The sequence below is a fragment of the Neopelma chrysocephalum genome, unplaced genomic scaffold (assembly GCF_003984885.1).
Source record: "Neopelma chrysocephalum unplaced genomic scaffold, ASM398488v2 Primary Assembly neopelma1_121, whole genome shotgun sequence".
Lineage (NCBI taxonomy): Eukaryota > Metazoa > Chordata > Aves > Passeriformes > Pipridae > Neopelma > Neopelma chrysocephalum.
Window position 1 is genome coordinate 91824 of NW_020897783.1, and position 18753 is coordinate 110576.

The following is an 18753-nucleotide window of genomic DNA, read 5'->3' on the forward strand; positions in this document are numbered from 1 at the left end:
TAATTATTTGTCTAACATAAATCTAAAAGCTTTGGATAAATGTATGGACAAATGGTTTGGGGCCTGGAAATAGTTTTATTTTAAAGTTTAAGTGAAATGTTTACCACAGAGGATCAGAGAAAGGTTTCTGGTCTGGAAAAAGGTAAAAACTTCTAGTAGGTTGTATTTGCTTGCAACATTACTGTTCTCTTAGGAGGCTGGCTTTTGATGGTATGAGCATTGACCTTAATTACTCTGGTGATATTAAACTGGTTTTAGTAAATTTTCATTTATCATTATAGTATCTTTCCTCCTGTACATATCATTCAAGACAAAATGGAGGGAGTCCATTTATTTTACAAGATAACAAATGTTCTAAATGTATCACTTAGTGGCAGGTGCTAACAGCATCCTTTAGGACCCCAATTACTTGTGTGGTTCTCAGGAGCTACTCCCATGAAACACACCCCGGGGAGGAGAGAGCAAAAGAACCTCTTACTGAAGGTGAGTTTGTTTTGTTTGACCAGTGCCCAGATGTTGTATATAATGTGGACCTGAAATGTCTTGTTTTGTGGTTTCATTTCACAAAACTGAACTCATGGCTGGTGATATTCTGCTTTCATGCAAACATTGCAGTAAAAAAAAAACTGGAAGTGACTTCTGTAAGCATTCCATGTGCCTCTTCATCATTCTTCTTATCAAGTTTCATTGGAGAACATGACAGATGTTCTGATTTCAGATGACATTGTACCTTTCCAGCCTCAAGAAAAGCATGCACTTGATGAAAATCCATAGGTGCCCAGATTTCACTTTTGCTATTCTTGCTTTTTCTATGATGAGTGAGAATTCAATATCTTGCTCTAAAAGTGAAAAATAAGTTTTTACAATATCTGCACATAGAAATGTAATTCAAGTAAGAAAGTTTGGAAGTATAGCAGCCCTTACAAAAGAAAGGAAACAATGAATCACCAGAAAAGGAAATGGAGACATTTCACTGAACTGGATCCAAACAATGTGTTCCTGTTGCGCTTCCCAGGCTTTGTTGTGCTTGTATTATGGGATAGCTTGTGCAGACACCAAGGAATGAAGTGACATCAATCACTATAACTCAGTCAGGACTTCAGCTGAGATCAATTTTACCTATTCTTTCTTTGCAGTTAGGATATCTTCAAGGCCAGGTTGGATGTTGCTCTGAGCAACCTGGACTAATGGAAGGTGTCCGTGCCCATGGCAGGGGGGTGGAACGAGATGATCTTTAAGGTCCTTTCCAGCCCAAACTGTTCTATGATTCTATGATAATTTACCTCATTTTGAAAGCTGTAATTATAAAATGATACACAAATACTTTCAAAAGCAATCTGTCAGAACTTAATCCTTAGCAATTTCTTGTGTAAATCCCAGTACATACTGATTTTGTAATTTATGGTTTAATACGACCTTCAAAATGTTTCGGTTCTTAGTGCAAAAGGCTTTTTTCGTTTCTGTATCGGATCAGGATTGTTTTCTAGGTGCATTTCCCACCTACTGCCCTAGAGCTACTTAGGCAATACTGAAGGTTTCCTTTTTGCAGTGATTATCCAGTGCTTTGTGGCTTTGGAAGTCATGAAGGGCCAGGCTGGCACTTGGCTCCCATTGACAACATATTGTCATTCACAGTTGTGAAATCTCCTCGTTAATGTTTTATCTCCATGTCACATAAACCCTGGGGTTTGTGACTCTGTTAATTTTTCTTTCAGAAGAGTAATTTCTTCTGTTTTGTGTGTGCAAGGAGTAGGCATTTGTTTTATCTTCATGATATTAATGAAAGTCTGGAGGATAGCTTGTAATTGTTTTCAGTCATTTGAAGTGAAGAACAGTCTTTTAAATGAATGTGAAATAATATTTTTGGCAGTATTTTAGACTGGTTTACTCAACTCTGGAAATGTATGTGGCCATTTAATAGGATAAGTGTCAGAGCTTTAGAGCTCCTCAGAATCCCACTGATAATGCTGTATTTCTGCTAGAAAAGCATCCTTTCTCAGGGGCAGATACAAAGGTTAATTTCTAAGAGGAAAGTCTTTTTCATGTTTCTAACATAATAACAAACATGCTATGATATGTTATAATGAACATGCTCAGAATCATTTGAATATTTTACTTGGATATATTTCTATCTTTGGGCTTTTTCTGAACCACTAATTTGCTGTTCCTTATTAGAGCTTGTAATTGCTCTCTGAGATGACTACCTTGGTTTATGATCTTAGAGTGTATCGTGGCTATTTGAGATAGAAATAGATCCCCAGATTACCAAGGGTCAATGTCCAGTTCCTTGATTTTACTCTAAAGTATAGATTGAAAATATCTTTTAATGTAGAATTGTCATTGTAATTGTTACAGAGTTCCATGGTAGTCATTTAGTCAATTCAGTGTCCTTCACGTTTTCCTTAAAAAATAAGTAAATGGAAAAAACCTCAACCTATAATGTGCATTTAGGTTTCCATAATGTAATGTACCATGGTATTTTTCCATGTCAGCACAATATTATACTGCATTCTTATTTGGTTCCCAGTGAGGGGTGTTTAAGTACACTCAAGTGACTGACTTCATTTTAAACTCTGTCAGAGTAGCATTTCCTATATAATATTTTTGACCAGCTTTGATCCTACAGAGCCTTGATGAAGCTACTAATTAGGTTTTTGATTCATCTGTGTTTAGGAAAGGGAGATTTATTATAGTAGCACCCGCTTGTGCCACTGATAATTAAAAGACTGTCAGAATTTTCATTATATAACTCATCTTGCAGGAGAGAATCCCTCCCCATCTGACAGTTTGATTACTTGTGAATGACTGAGGCACTCTGAAGAACTTGCCATTTAGGCTAAAACTGACTGGAAACAGCATTCCCAGGAACCATTCCAGCCATCACTGCTGTGAGGTAAGCATGGCCTGTCAGTCTTCCCTCAGAAAAAATGGAAGAAATTGAAACAGTAGGAGCAGACTCTCCATGTGTTATGGGTTGGATTTTTCGTGTGTGGTAAAATAAGCTGTGCTGCAGATAAATAAATTTAAAGCCACAACAAAATAAGAAATAGATTCCCCATTTTTAGAAGTGCAGGATTGTGTATCTTCTTAGTAAACATACGGAAATAAACTGTTGTTCCCTTGAAAAGAATTTTTAAACCCCGATAATTTTGTCAATAGCTGAACTCTGTGTTCCTCTTTTTTGGCACATGAGCTGTTAGCAGTCTTTTATATCTACTTTTTAAAATCTGATTTTCCAAAATACACATATGCCCTTTGCTCAGCCCAATATGTAAGTGCAGTTCATCTCTATTCAATTTAAGGTTGCACCTGCCTATTCCCAGATGTGAAAAAATTCAGTTCATACAGGGTTCTTCATGGTGTTCAAATCCCACACATTTACCACATTGGATTCTAAAGCAAAATGTTTACAGGTTATCTAAAATATTCTGATTTTACAACAATCTGCAAAATTAGACTGTGACCTATAAAAGTGAAATTCTTACTACAATGATAAATTTTGGTGTCTTTCTGTGCCTTCCTAAAAGCCCAAGGTGAATCCATGGCTGCCTATGTGACTGACACTGGAAACAGCTCTCAGTGTTGCAGGCAAGGCTCTAATAAGCTCATTTGAAAATTTATGTATGTTTTATAAAAAGGAGGTAGAGCACACTCACAGCCAATATAAATTTTACTGCATAACAATAATTCAGTTTCTTTTCTTTTAAAGACTCTTGAAGTAATGCATTATTTTTACTTGGCTGTCAGTGAGTTTTACATCTATAAAAGTGAGATGGCAGGGCAATAAATGGGATTGTATTAGACCTCTACTTGCATTTATGCATTTGTGAAAAACCGTATGTATGGTTTATAAATTCTTTTAAATCAAATTCCTACCACTTATCACAACATAAATTTATTTTTTTTATCTAGTCTCATTGACTTTTCTAAATGGACTTCTTCCCCCTTCTTCATTTATTTTATCATTTTCTCTATAGATAAATCTGCTGTCAGAAATAGTAGCTGCTCATCAACTTTCTCCATCCTGTAAATTATTTTTGTAATAAGTAGCTTCTAATGAGCATCTTTAATGGAAATCAAATAGCAGTGTTTTATAATTAGGAAAAAAAAATGAAGCAGGCACCGTGTGTTCTGTTACGTTGCTCCAGCTCTGGAGGTCTTGGCCTTTGGAGGGCAATGGCTGATCTGCTGCTGTGAGTTCTAGAAAAAGCATTCCCATGTCAGTGCTGGTCAGAGGGAAGAGAAAGAGAGGTCCTTGCCTTTAGGCAAGCAAATTGTAATTGTGAACTACTCAATTTTCTTAGTTGTCTTTGATCTGGAAGTTTGTGTTTTCTGCTGAGCCACATCAGCTGGTTGGGAAGCCTCTGGGTTTTCAGCATAAGACAGAAAATTGTCTTTTAAAAACCTTCCCAGTCCTCCCATCTCCCAGCAAGCAAGCAGGCTGTAGTGGATTGTTAAGGGCATGTTTAGCAATACAAATTTTTAAATCAAAGTATGACCTTAAGTGTGTTCTGAAAGAATTGTTTTCTTACATTGTAAATACAACTTACTAACAAAAGGCAGCTGGTATTTTCACATTTTTGATGAAGTAAAATGCAATTAAAACCATATGCACATTTGCAGTTGTCCAGTACAAAAAAAAAGCATTTAATTAATGGTTAATTAAAATTAACCATTTTAATGTAATCTGGTACTTGTGACCATTAAATTCAGAGGACACAGGAGGTAACATGTACAGAAGTGACTCAAAGGATGTAATGTACTACAGGCTTGATGGATTTTAATGTTGTTACTGTTCTTGTTAAAATCCCCTGCTACCAGTTGACTGGGCTCAATTACTGGTTTTGAATTTTGCTGAACTTCAGAGACTGGGAGGTACTTTCAGATCTGATATGGAAAAATGAGAAATGATGTTGGAAGTTATTCTCAACCAGATAGAACTCACAGTTACTATCTTATTATTGTAGTGTAATATATCATCAAAGAACAGATAAACAAACCTCTTCTGATTAGTTTCCACCTCATTTATCTACTTTGTACAAATTAACTATTGTCCTTGACATCTAGAGGTGAAACAGTCAAATTCAAGTACTTACAGGCAATAACAATGATATTCTGTGTACGTAAACCCTTTCCTGGTTTTGCACATCACAAATACTTTTTTACATATGTGGTTTTATTATGTGTGAAATAGCTCATAATCCCAGTCTCTTTTCTCCTCGTTTCTTGTAGTTTATTTTCTTAGGATAGGAATATACATATGACTTAAGCTACAAAATTGCTTTTGTACAGTAATAAGCTACTTCTGGCCAGAGCAAAACATCAGCTGGTCAGGCAAGGCCACATTACACACTAATGGGGTGGAATGAGGGGCATATTATATCAAATTTAAATTACCAGTAGGCATTTTCAGTGGATAAGATGTAATTACTCCAAAAGGTATGGCCATGCCTGTGGGATATATGATAGTTATGCATTGGTGGCTCCCACCTGATTATGTTTTGTCCACCCTGGTGGTGCCATTGGCTCTGTGTCAGAATTGATGCTGAGTGCCCAGCACTGAACCACCTCAGACACCACACAGTCTCACTTCCCTCCTCCCATCAGTGCTCTTTGTCTACTACCTTTCCACAGGGTTCTAATTTTTGGACAAAACTTTTTGGGGTGTCTGTCATGGTCAATGAAGATTGAATTTCTAAGTGTTAAAAATTACTTGAACAAATGCTTATACTGAAGTATAGTTAATTTATCCACCCCTCTGCTTAATGAATTTAAATGTATATTTCTATGCCAAAATAGTTTAGAATGCACATAATTTACATGGGGCAGTTTTGGAAATATGGCCATCTCTGACTCATAAGACAGTGTTGTGAAAACAATAGAGCACTCATTGCTTTGTGTGACCCAGCAATTCCAAGGAAAATGTCAGGTACTGGAATCCAGTCCAAAAGAATAAAGCTGTTTCTTTTGCCATGAGGGGGAAGTGGCAAATATGGATTTCAAAGAAATGCTGCCAGCACTGATCCAGAATTGTCAAAAAGGTTCCTTGAAATACAGTGGTCTGAAAGGGCTGAGATTTCAGCATGATCAGATCTATTTTGGCTCATACATTGAGCAAGGGCAGTACTTTAACTAGCATAAGAACAAGAGGATTTAGAAAAATGCAAGATTAGTGTCTTGTGTCAAAACTTGAAGGCTATAGCAAAAATCTTAATTTTGCCATATTTTTATTTTGGCGATAAAATGTAATGAACAAGTAGAGATAAGATGTATCTTTTGCATATTCTGTACAACTTCAGAGTGTAATTTATGTTTCATTTTATTGTAGCCTGGAGTATGTGTATATGTGAATGCCTATATCGTGAAAAACCAATCATTTTTTTAAGCGGTGAAGAAAATGCCTGAAAGAAGTGTATTTTAGAGATGTAATCCTCCTTCAAAGTTATTCAGCCTTTTTAAAGGAATTAAATCTAAGTTAGATAGAAGATGATACTTATCGTAATTTCCTTGACTGTATTTGCCTGTGAAGGGAGATTTGGCTTTACAAGAGTTGGTGATTTGTATTACCTGTTATCTAGAGTTTGGAGGCAGGTTTTTCACTGTGAGAACTGTCTGCTTCTTTCTCTGAGAGCAATGGGGATGAGAAACGACAGCTGAAGAGATGGGTTGTACCCGGGGTGATGCTCTAACCCCGCCCAGCCAGGGCAGGGGATGGGATTGGTGCACTGGTGGTCAGTCTGTAGCAGTTCCTCTCTGCTGCTCCCCTCTCCTCACACTTTCTCCCTGCTCAGTGTGAGTCCTCTCCTTTAGAGAATATCCCTCTGCTCTGGCATGGGGCCGTCTCCCCACAGGCTGCAGGGGAATCCCTGCTCCCGCCCCTCGAGTGCCTCCTCCACCCCTTCTCCTCTGTCCTTGGTGCTCACGATTCCTCACACGGTTCTTTGTGCTGCTTCTCACACTTCCCTTCCTGTTTTGCCCTCCCTGATGGGCAGTTTTGCCCTTTCTCAAACATGTTCCCACAGAGGCATCGCTGTCCCTCTTCCTTACTCTGTAGTATTCAAGTGCAGACTAGGGAAGATTGAGCACAGATTGACTGTGGACATTCAATCAAACGATTGATACTCACCCTAAATTGCTTTGCAGTTTGTTTCCTCTCACAGATTCTTGACAGTCGTTTAGGACTCACTTGCCTTTCTCTTAAGAGGTAAAAAACCAGAAAACCAAAACAAAATTAAAAAAAGGAAAGGAAAAAATCTTAAGTGGAAAATCCAGCTGTGGTCACATTTCTTATCTGTACATATAGTTCCAGAGAATGGGATGTAGACTTGGGCAGATAACTGTTAGGAGACATTCTGGGAAAAGCCCCTGGAACTCCACAATGCCCAGACATGACTGACTTTCCTAAATGTTAAGAGTTTTCCTCTCTGTGGAAATCTTTTCACTGAAGGGGACGCTGGTGGTGGTTTGCTAACAAAACCTTTGCTCTGCAGGGATGAAGGCATTTGTTCCCTGGGGCTCCATCCCTACTGCAGCCTTCCAGGGCTGCACAGAGAGGGGACTGTGAGATGGCATTCCTTATTAGCATACTTTTCCTCTGCTGTTAAATTAGGTTTGGGGTTTATTGATGTTAAAGAAAGTCAGCAATGACCTTTATGTTCTCAAGTCGTTCTCAGAAAGCAGAGGTGAAAGTGTAGCTAGAAGTTGACTGCAGTGACATCTGAAAGGACAGCAGTAAATGTCAGAGCTGAAGGCTGGAACACACTCATCACAGCTGCTTCTAGTGGTTCATTTGTGTATGTTGAACTACTCATCATTCAGCTTTAAAGCAGTTGATATAGTAATAAACATTCTGTTATAACAGTCTGATCTCAGAAAACTTTTGTAATTGCAACAGATGATAAAGGGTCTAAGGTTTGTTTAATTGGGTTTTTTTTAGTACATTTGTGGTGACTGCTACTAGGAAAAGCCTGGTTAGGAAAGTCAAATGAGCACTGACATACCTGACACAGCAAATTGGCAAAATTCCTATGGCCATTAGCTGAAACAGTAAAAGGAAACAGCTCCTACATATTTATAAGGAAAAACAAACCCTGTTTTGGCTGGCTATAGTCTTTCAGAGTCAGTTGCTTTATTTTATAATTACAGCATGTCCTTATCTTCTGGTAACCTCCAGGACAGCCAGCCCTTGATGGTCCCCATGCAACCCTCCTGACTGGACTCCTCGAACAAGCACTACCCTGGGTCACTTTGCCAAAGACATTTACCAGAAAATGCCAGGAACTGGACCAAAATATTCTGGAATGAACTTTGTTCAAATCCCAGGTAGGACAAGTGTAATCCTAATACTCAGTAATTTAACAGGAAGAGGCTTCAAAAGAAGAAAAACCATCACTAATACAAATTTTTGATGAGCTAAGTATGCCTTTGTTTCTGTTTCATCTGAAGTATCTCTCTGTAATCAAAAGGTACAGAACCCCAGTCAGGTTAACACATTTATCTCAAGAAATGTTTTTTACAGCCTATCAAAGATTATCAAATAAACACAGGACCTTGCCATTGATTCAGTGATTTAGCAATGAAGTAGCTCTGTTCTTCCTGTACATGGAAGGGCTCTCAGGCAAAATGAAAAATTGAACTGTATCTCCAAACCACTTGGGTTAAGGTACAAAAATAGTAAACCTTGTAGGTGAGGCTTTTGAACACAGGTTTTTAATACTTCAGAACCTGTTGGTGTCAAGGTCAACTTTGAAGTCTTGATTTTGCTCTGAGGTTTGACTTATCATTCTACAACTTTTCTCAGTAAAAGCAGTGGTTCTGCAGACTTCCAAAGCAAAAGGAATATGTTAGGATTCTGTGGGCCATGATGATCCCCTCCCCTGCCGTTCCTATAGAGTTTAAACTGTGTTGACCTTGACAGCACGGGTTTCTCTGGCTGTATTGACTGACTGCCTCAGCTACATCGGGTAGTTACACTGATGATGTGCCCCTGAAGTTATTATGGGTGGATAAAAGGTAAATTTTGTGATCTTAGATTGCAGCCAAATTATTCTGCTTTGTTGCATCTGACTTTTGTGCTTCTGAATGCTCAGAGCACTTTTAATTTATCACGCTGTGAAAAACAAAATTGGCTTCCATTCCTTTGTGGCTGAATCTAAACAAATAATGTGAAATAACTGATTAAATACAGTAACTCTGTTTTTCATTGGAAAATATATTTGTACTGTCAATAATTGAATAGAGCTGTTGAAATCACCTCCTGTAAATATATTAGTTGTGGTAAGAAGGATACAATTTTTTTTCTGCTCTCGTCACTTCTGATAAGAGCTGTGAGGAGCTGTGTAGGTGACTTTGTGGAGGATGACTCAAAATCAAGGACTGTGCTGCCTAGCGCAAGCAATTCCACAGGGAATGAACTGGGTACATGGCAACGCTCAGTCTATAGGTGTCACTTAGCAGCAGATGTACCTCCTGAAGGCTGCAGCAGAAGTTGCCATTATTGTTGGTGAATATGAACTTGGAAAGTGCAGATGCTTTCCATCTTAAGCTCTTTATTTTTGTTTATCCTTAAGTTGACTCCAGCATTTTAAGAGTTCATGGCACAAACCAGCATTTGGAGTCTGAGTGTGACCTGTGTCATATAGGAGGGATGTGCTGGAGGGCAGCTGAGCTGTGTTCCCCAGGTGTCACTGGTGTGTCCCTAATCTTTCCTCTGTGCAGTCTCTGAATTGCAAATGGGTATTTTAGAGCACAGAATCAGTAATTTGTTACTAAGATAACTCATTAACTTCATAACACCATGAGTCTGAACAATCAGATTTAAGATCTTGGGCAATAACCACCTCCTTGGTGGCTGGTTCTGTCCTAGGCTTTGTCTCAGAATTCTTCTCTGGCACCCAATTCTTAACCCATGAGCTACAGAACCCTTGATGAGGTCTAGGGAAATGTTGGTATTTCACAGGTTATTTGCTCACTTGGTTTATGTTTCTCCATAATCATACTGGATGACAAACCAGACTCTAAACTCCCTTTGAGAATTTCTGTGATTTTGATTGCCTAAAAACCTTATTGCGTTTGGAGAGCAAGGGTTTTCAGTCCTTGGCCTTATGAACAGCTTTTACAGAAACAGAAACAAAAAAGTGAGGGTTATTCAAGTTTCTCCCCCCTCCCCACCTTCTAATTTTGAAATTACCTGATAATTCTGTTTCAATGTCTGCATTTCCCTTTCTCTCTCCCTCTTTATATGTAGCAGTAAAAATGGAATATTGGTACAGTTTAGGCAACTTAATTGTTAATTGTCTATTATTTGTATTTTCTATTATGTAGATCTTATAAAAGTTTGTACAAATGTAAGGGATTTATATCCACTATTGTTTTTCTTTCTGACAAGCTGTTTTAAATTCGACTTGCAATGTTCTTTTTGTTGTATTACTTCCTATTTGGCTGCATTATGGGTAGAAGAGTCAAAATACATGCCTTTGATTTATGTGGCAATGTAAAGAACAGCTACAAATGCCATGAGGCAGGTAGTTTGAGTCTGTCCAATTGCTAAGTGTTTCAGTGTGAAAAATGACTCCTTGTTCTTTTGGATCACAGAGATTGTACAATTACAGTTTTAATCAATCCAACAAGATTCACTGGTTCTTACTGTGCAGAGCACATAGTCACAGTCCAATAAATCTGCTTCTGATGTGCAGATCCAGACTCCTGGAGCCTCTAGAGGCTGTATACAAATGACAGGGATGTGTGCATTGCCTGTGTATTTGCATGGGTCAGGTGGACAGGAGGGTGTGCTGATGCTGTTCTGACTCCTAATGGGGTGTTTTATGGCTTGCATTTCAATGATTAGAAATGATGTGCTTGATGTGGTGGATGCAGGAGATGTCACTTATTCATTTTTTTCTAGCTTTAGCCTTTCTCAAAGTGAGATTTTGATGCTCTGAGATTCTTTTTAGAGGTTTAGCTCTGGTTGAATAAGTTCTTCATTTCCCCAGGGCTGTTAAAGCATTTCGGTATCAATAAAAGCCTGTCTGATCTGGTCCCTTTTGAAAAATCAGAGAACTGTCAAACCATGGGAAATGAAGCAAGTGGTGGATGGGCAAAGATACACCCAGTTGAGAGCAACAGGGATGGTGAGGGGGAAGCTTACCCAGCATTGTCCATGATATACAGAAATGTTTGTAAATTGACTAAAACTGTAAGTACTGGTTTGAAATAGAACTGACTTTTATCCATACATCCCCAAAAAAGAACTCCCAAAGACTGTGAGCCATTTTTCCCAAAAAGCAATTTTAGATGTGAGGAACACGAAGTCTGCAAGGATGGATATGTCTTGGGAAGTCTCTCTGAAGTATTTAGACAACCTGTCCAAATCTATTCTGACTTTCCTTTTAATACTTAACTTTTTACTAACTGAAGGAAGTAAGAAATAATTTAAGTTAGTGCAAAAATATGGACAGAAAAAGGCATTTAGAAAATTCATAAATTATCAAATATTTAATTATATTTATCTGTTGTTTAAAATGTCTGTTAATTTAAAACAGCGAGCAAGAAACCATCATTTATGATTGACAACATAGGAAGTTTTATTAATATCTTTTTTGATAAACTTGGACAAGTTGCAGTAAAAGTGACTGAAAAGTAATTTTGAGGATATTTTCAGTAGGTTATTTTCTGTTCATTTGTAGATCTTGCCAAAGGTAGTACTACACAATGTTATTTAGTGAAGGCTTTGCTTTGTGTCTACAGATGACCTGATAATGATAAGGAACATAAAAAATGGATATTTGGTTTAAGTAAATGTTTTTGCTTCTTATGGTGTCCATTTAAAGGTATTGTGTACACAGCATTTTGGATTAAGAATCTCTGTTTTGTCTATGTAGAAATCTATAGAACTTCAGTTTGGGAAACAATATTGCACTTACCTCCAAACATTGCTTTTCACATTTTGTGCAGACATTCCTACCTTCTGCTTAGGAGCAGCTGCATTCTTTGGTGCTGGTCTATTGGTGCAGTATTTCCAAAATATTTTTGGTCATCCATCATAAATGCAAAATATTTTCACAGCTCTGCTCTTGCCATGTTTGCATTCATGAATTTGTTTGCTTCAAATCTGGGAGTGGTGGTAAACAGTACACATATTGGCAGTGGTGCTTGAGAAAAGAAAGAACCATTTAGAACCTAAGGGAATAGACCCAATATTAACATGAAGCCACATTTCACTTTGCAGTTTGCTTTCCAGCCTACATTCACTGTTGTTCCTGTGCACTCCTGATATTCTGCCTGCTGGAAATAGTCCAGGGAAACAAAGCCTTCCAACAAGAAAGCAAGGTTTTAGCATTGGGATGTTTTATTTTGAGGAACTTTCATATTCTCTATCAAAAAGGAGGTAGGATTAGTTACTAAATAAACTGTTTGTGGCTGCTGTGTAATAAATTTCTTTCTTCTCTTACTTACATCTCGGTGTAACTTGGTCATGTTATCACTGAGCAACATTTTCCAAAGACCTAAGGCTTCTTAAACAGCCAGGCTCAACCAGGAGAGAAGCCAGGGGGAAGGAGACACCGAGAGCCAGAGATTACATTCTCATAATTGAGTTAGACCTCTGAATGAGGCAACTCAGTTTCACTGGGACATGGAGATAACAGCACTTCACTGTGGTGCTGTAAGGATTAGGTAGTTTTGAAGATAGAAAGTACCACAAGAGCTGAGAAGTCAGGTTTTTGATTATACACCAAGAGCTCAGTGCAGGAGAGTTTCCAATGCTCTTAAGTGTTTCTGGAATGCAATTCTTCCCTGAAGCCCAATACCTATCCAGTTGCTTTCTTCCAGACAAATGTTATCATTAATGTACTCTGCCTATCCTTTTATAAGCTTTGGAATACAAATAGCTTTTTCAGGCCTGAAAAACCATTCCATGATTTATTTTATATCCAAATGCAAAATGGCATGGAAGGACTAGCATTGTTTTCTGACAGATTGTCAAGCCTGAGGCTAGTGTGTATATCTGGCCATGCTGAATTCAAAAATGGTAATTTTTAGAAGAGGATGGCTGACTGAACTCCTGCTAGATTGTTTTCTTTTTAGAAATTTTCTGTTCTCCTCTGTTGTGATTCAGTTTGTCTTTTCCTTCCTAACAGGCCGTGACAAGTCCTTGGGGTGGCCTTGGCTTAGAATCCTGGGGAAGTCATGTAGGTAACATGGCACATGAAAACTCACTGAAGCATGTTCAACGTTTCTCTACAGCTATGTTTCCACGTATGCTGTTCTGAAATTTCAAACACCCCTTTCTCCTTGTAAACTGTCAAGAAAGACAAGGGAAAGTAACCTGCTCTGAGCAAATTCAGTGCACAAGCTTCATACCCGGGAAGTCTGAGAACACTGTATGTTATTTGCAGCAAAGAAGGCTTTAGGATTTTGAAGGTTCTGAAAAAAGGAGCCCTTATCCCTCTGTGCAGATGAATCCTATATTGTCCAAGGGATTCTGCCACATGGTGTGAGTCTGAGTAGGCTCATAGCACAAGCCGTGCAGCCCTGGGCATTGTGGAACAAGAAGATGCACATTTTAACTGCACTTGTGCAGCAGTTCTTTTATTGGATGTAAAGTAGCATGGGTTGCTGAGCACCTGGAAAGGAAACAGGAGCTTGGGAAAAGCCGTGTCCATTGCATGTTGTTTAAGGCATGGAATTCTGGTTTTATATAAGAACTGCTTATTTATGCAGTGTGTGTCTAAAGACCAGCACTGGGAAATGGTTCTCTCTGTCCTTCACAAATTGTATTCCTTGCCCAATCCCAGGCCCTGAACCTTCAACTGGCACTTCTGTGCAATCTTCTGCAAATATCTGCCCAAGCTGGAAGAAAAATGGAAAAAGGAAATTACTGTTCCAACCAAAAAAAATTGCCAGAAGAAGCTCTAATGAATACTTTTAAGATACACATCTGTTAGATGCAGCAAGCTTGTCAAAATGGTGGGAGGTTTTAGCATGAGGACATTGTAGCTGACAAAGAGAATTCCATTATGCCAAAGTTGGTGCAGATTTTTGTCAATAAAGACAGAGAAAAGTTTCCTACCAAATGATATATATGTTTTGCTGTTATACCATGTTTTGTTGTCTTCATTAAGCTTTGTATTATGTGATTGAAGTAGCTCAATTTCCCTCCCCTCCTTTTCTCAGTATGTTGGCATTTTTTTTTTCTTTTTCCAGTGTTTTATTAGAGGAGTAGGGATACTGTTCCTGATTATTCTTTCACTTTACCTTTTCTCTTAAGGCAATTGGTAATACTCTAAATGATGTACTGGGCTGTGGTTCAGTAGGCACTGGGCAGGGAGAGTCCTAAAAGCAAGAAAGACATTAGTTTAGGAGGGTTGTCATACCACTTTTCCATAAGGATGCAGATGCTACCAGAGAGTAGAATGAGAATTTCTTCTGCTGACTTTAGCACCTGAAGGCACACAGGTGTATCTTGGCAGCTGGTCCATTAGTCTTTATATGGTTTGATCAAGCCTGATTTACAGTGCCAGTCCAGCAAGTGACAGTGGAGAGGAGCTGAAGCCATGTGGGTGATTTTACTGAACACAATCATCTGTGATGACTTCTGCTATCTGAAAGGACTGTAAGAGGCAGACCAGGCTAAACCACAACTTCAGGAGCTAAAATACCATGTGAAACATTTGGGGTACGAATCCATGCTCTCTTGATTTCAGTTATTAGCTGAATCAATCATTTTCCTTTCCTTCGCTTTTTTCCTCCATCTTCTCTTATATAACTGTCCCTATCTGCTCAATAGCTGACATATTACCTTTATTCCTCTTAGTTTGTTTGCATTTAAAAATGCAGTGCATGGGACGTGACAACATGTGCTGTTGACCTTGCAGTGCTGACCTTATAACAAGTGTGTTTCATAACATCTCCCCTTGAAGAAGATAAGGTTGACTAAACCAGCTCTGTTTCGAGCCATCGGGCATTCATCCACAATGCTAAAGCCAATTTCAATGAGGTCACTTTTTCACACAGTGAAACTATAATAGCTTTTGTCTCCTACTGTCTGATTTATTCTTCTGGCAAGGACTGCTGGTTTCCCTGAAACCGAAGAGGCAGTTTTTATTTTTTTAGTATTTTTTTTCACTAGACAGGAAAGCAATATTTATTTTTCAGTGCACAAGTTTTTATATATAATACTTCACTGCATCTCAGTTGTATTACTTCACAATTTTCCTTTTGCTCTGCCTGCATTTTACACTCCTGCAGGATTTGCATTGTGAACTGTACCCTGTTGCTATACATACAATGCAAAGTATTGAAATACTTTCCTGCTTTATGGAGATAATTATAAGCTCTATTTCCTGAACAATGAAAGCAAGACAAATGCTTAAGTCTTCACATTTCATTTGTAATAAAGCAGATGTAAAATGAGTTCCAAGGGATTAAATACCCTGGATGTACTTTGAATTGTCCCATTAAACACCTTGTCCCAGAGAGCATTGTAATTACCATATCTATTTGATAGTTTCTCATTAATTACAGTGCCTCTAATTCTTGGTATCCTATGCATTTTCTTCTTCTCTTGAAGTTCTTGGAATGAATTAAAAAGTACATAAATTGTACATATTTGTTATGGGGGTCATACATGCACTAGGTTTAAAACGGAAATGTAGCTCCAAACTGGTGTGAGTGGGTTTGCCCAGATGACAATGAGTTTAAGGTAATTGTATGTCTGAGAGATGTTTCTGCAGTGTCAGGCAATGGATGACTTGGCACTGTGTCTCTGCTGCATAAATTAGCCATGGATATTTAGCAATGGGCTGGAGGATGAGACATCAAGGTAGTGATTAGTGATATAGTTCCACATTTCAGTCTATAGAGACTTAGCAATTTTCGTACGATCCTGTGGGTACAGTTCAAATAACTGCACACAAACTGATGAAGATGGAGGCACCTGGGGATGTAATTATTGTCCTTGAAGGTACAATTGCAAATACACAGCTGAGCCAGAACAATCCAGTATTGCATGGAAGATTAAAACAATTATAGGGTTTCCTTGTCAGATGGTAACTATGTTTCTTGACAAGTTAGAATATGGATATCTATTTAGACTTGGGGCAGTCAGTCTCTTTTCAGAATAACCTCTTACATCTTTTTATTGTGGTCATCCACAGTAACACAGTCACCCCAAGCAATCATCCCATGTCAAGAGAACTACATTTTACAAGTCTGTGAATTTTGGGTCATGTATGACCACAGGGTTAATATAAAATTAAAATATAATTCCAGTTTATTAATAGAATTGATGTGACAGGATAAGGTTGGGAAAAGAGAATATTAATTTTTTCTCAACCAAGTGATACCAGTAGAACAGACAAGCTTTCAGACATGCATCAAGGTCCACAAGGATGGTATCAATTTCATTCTTATTACATGATTACTATACTTTTCTAATCAATATAGAGTCACTCAATTGGAGTTTTTTGAAATGCTAACTTTTGTCCCACAGTAATCTTTTCAATTCCTTGAACCCACTGATGGTCAATAAAGGAAGGAGACTTATTGGTGTGATGTGGTAAAATGATGAAGTTCTTGCTTATGGTCAGACCTTTCTGCAGATACTATCTCAATTTAGAAAAGGAATGATGCCATTAGTTCTGATATCAAGGCAGCTTCCTTGGCTGACTTCTAGTGTAAATCATTGTGACCTGTGCATTCATCACTCCTAGTGAGCCTTCTCCTAGTAGAGGAGTCTCAAATGCAACCAGCAGCAGGTCACCTTTCATACTGTTGTTCAGGAGGAATGTTTTCTAAAGCTGCCACAAAGAAATGGATAACTCATCTTGCTAAACCATCCCACAGGCCACCCTTCCCGCGGGATGATGTGGCAAGTGTTGAAATGCCTCACTTACCAGCATAGCATGGAACACAGCAACCTTCAAAAGGCTGATGGGAAGGGTTGTAGTAATCATTGTTAAATGGCACAGATCTTTATTAGCTTTCAGAGGAGGAAATCTTTTTCAGGATATTATATTTCTATTGTCATGCCTGGATTTCCACAGTTGTGTTGGTTTGTGGTGCTGTAGTAGCATCTGTCTTTAGGGCACAAATGTTCCTAGATTTATAATGGCATTGGTTTAGAGCCATGGTAGAATGTTTCTTATGTTGCAGAGATGAATCTCAGTCTTTCATCATTGTATTTTAACTTTCTCTAGGGTGGTGTTTTTAGCACTGCAATTTCAGACTATAGCTCTTTCTTACTAAGAGATACCTCCAAGCAGGGATTCTCATTATTTTAAGCACTGTGTTATGCCTCCAGAGGAGAATTCCTGAACCAAAACCATAAATTTATTCCTTTTTTTTTTTTTTTTTTTTTTTTTCCAAAATAAGAGCTACTCCCTGAGTTACTCTGACAGTACACTTACATAATACAGCCACCAACATAAAGATTCCCAGCATGGTCTTTAGAGGCACACTTATATCAAAGAACACTCACACAACTGATATGACCAGCAGCAGTATATGACGAATGTGTATAAAAATGAATGCATCTGCCTGTTTTTCTCCTCTCAGACATTTAATAGCCACATGAATTTCTCCCTCTTGCCTTTCAATGAGGGTTCATTGCCATATATTCTTAGTGTATTAATTACTTCTGTCTACTTGATAACTGGGGGAAATCATGCAACTAAATGGCCAGTCAAGATAGAACAGTTAGTACACAAAACAGATAAACGAGTAGCAAATATGTCTGTAGTCATAGCAAGTAGTAGTTTTGGACTAGCACTTCTTGGCAATTTTTCTTGTTGTGCTTGGTGTTCAAACACTTGGACATGCCTGAACTATATGACAGCAAAGCAAGATTTGTGAATGGGATAGCAAGTAATTACACCACATAAATTCAGCAACAATAATGAACTCATTATTTCAATGTATGAAATGCTGTCTGGAATCTAGATGGATCTAGGAACACAACCATCCAGACAGATGTTAGTACAGAACAAATGCTGGTAAATGCAGGGTAGAAATCTGGCATTGGTGTTGAGATTTACTGTGCTTCTGTTTTAATTTTAGTGAACAAATGGCTTTCAACTCAGAAAGAATCTGTTTTGGAATTTTAGCAAAACTCTCTGTAGACCAGATTTTTCAGTGCATGCAAACATGATGTATTTCCAGGCTTAACGACTTCTGAGCCCCAGAAAGCCCAAATGTTCTGCATTTGTCAGAGTGAACTGAATGCTGCCCCACTTTTATTCCTATTTAACTGCTATTGTCAGGTACACTCAACAGGGCTAGGCCTTAAAATAAGGTTGGCTGGAAACAATCACAGGGTGTTTAAAATAATAATCAGACACAATTTTTATAGTCTTCTGGGTTCAGTCAGTTCTTTCTCTTTCAGAGGAGATCTATTAGGACAGCTTGGTTTGAACTGTACATTAACAACTCTGTTTATGAAGTCAGTCAGGGTGTGCTTGAAAAAGGGTCTTTCAGTGCTGCTGCAGGTTGTGGTGCTGCAGCAATCTCTGTGAATTTGTTTGTAGAACAGGTAATGGTGAATCAGTCCCTGCTGACTCAGCAGGGTGTCACAATGCAGAGCTCTGATATAACAGGTAACACCTGTTTTTTTAAAAAGTAAATATATAGCTCTGTATTTCTATATATCTATACCTACATATATATATGTACCTGCAGAGATACCTGAGACAGCATTGGGTGAAGGCATTGATGAGCTGCAGAAGTTTGAATCGGTCTCACAGAACTCCACTGCCATGG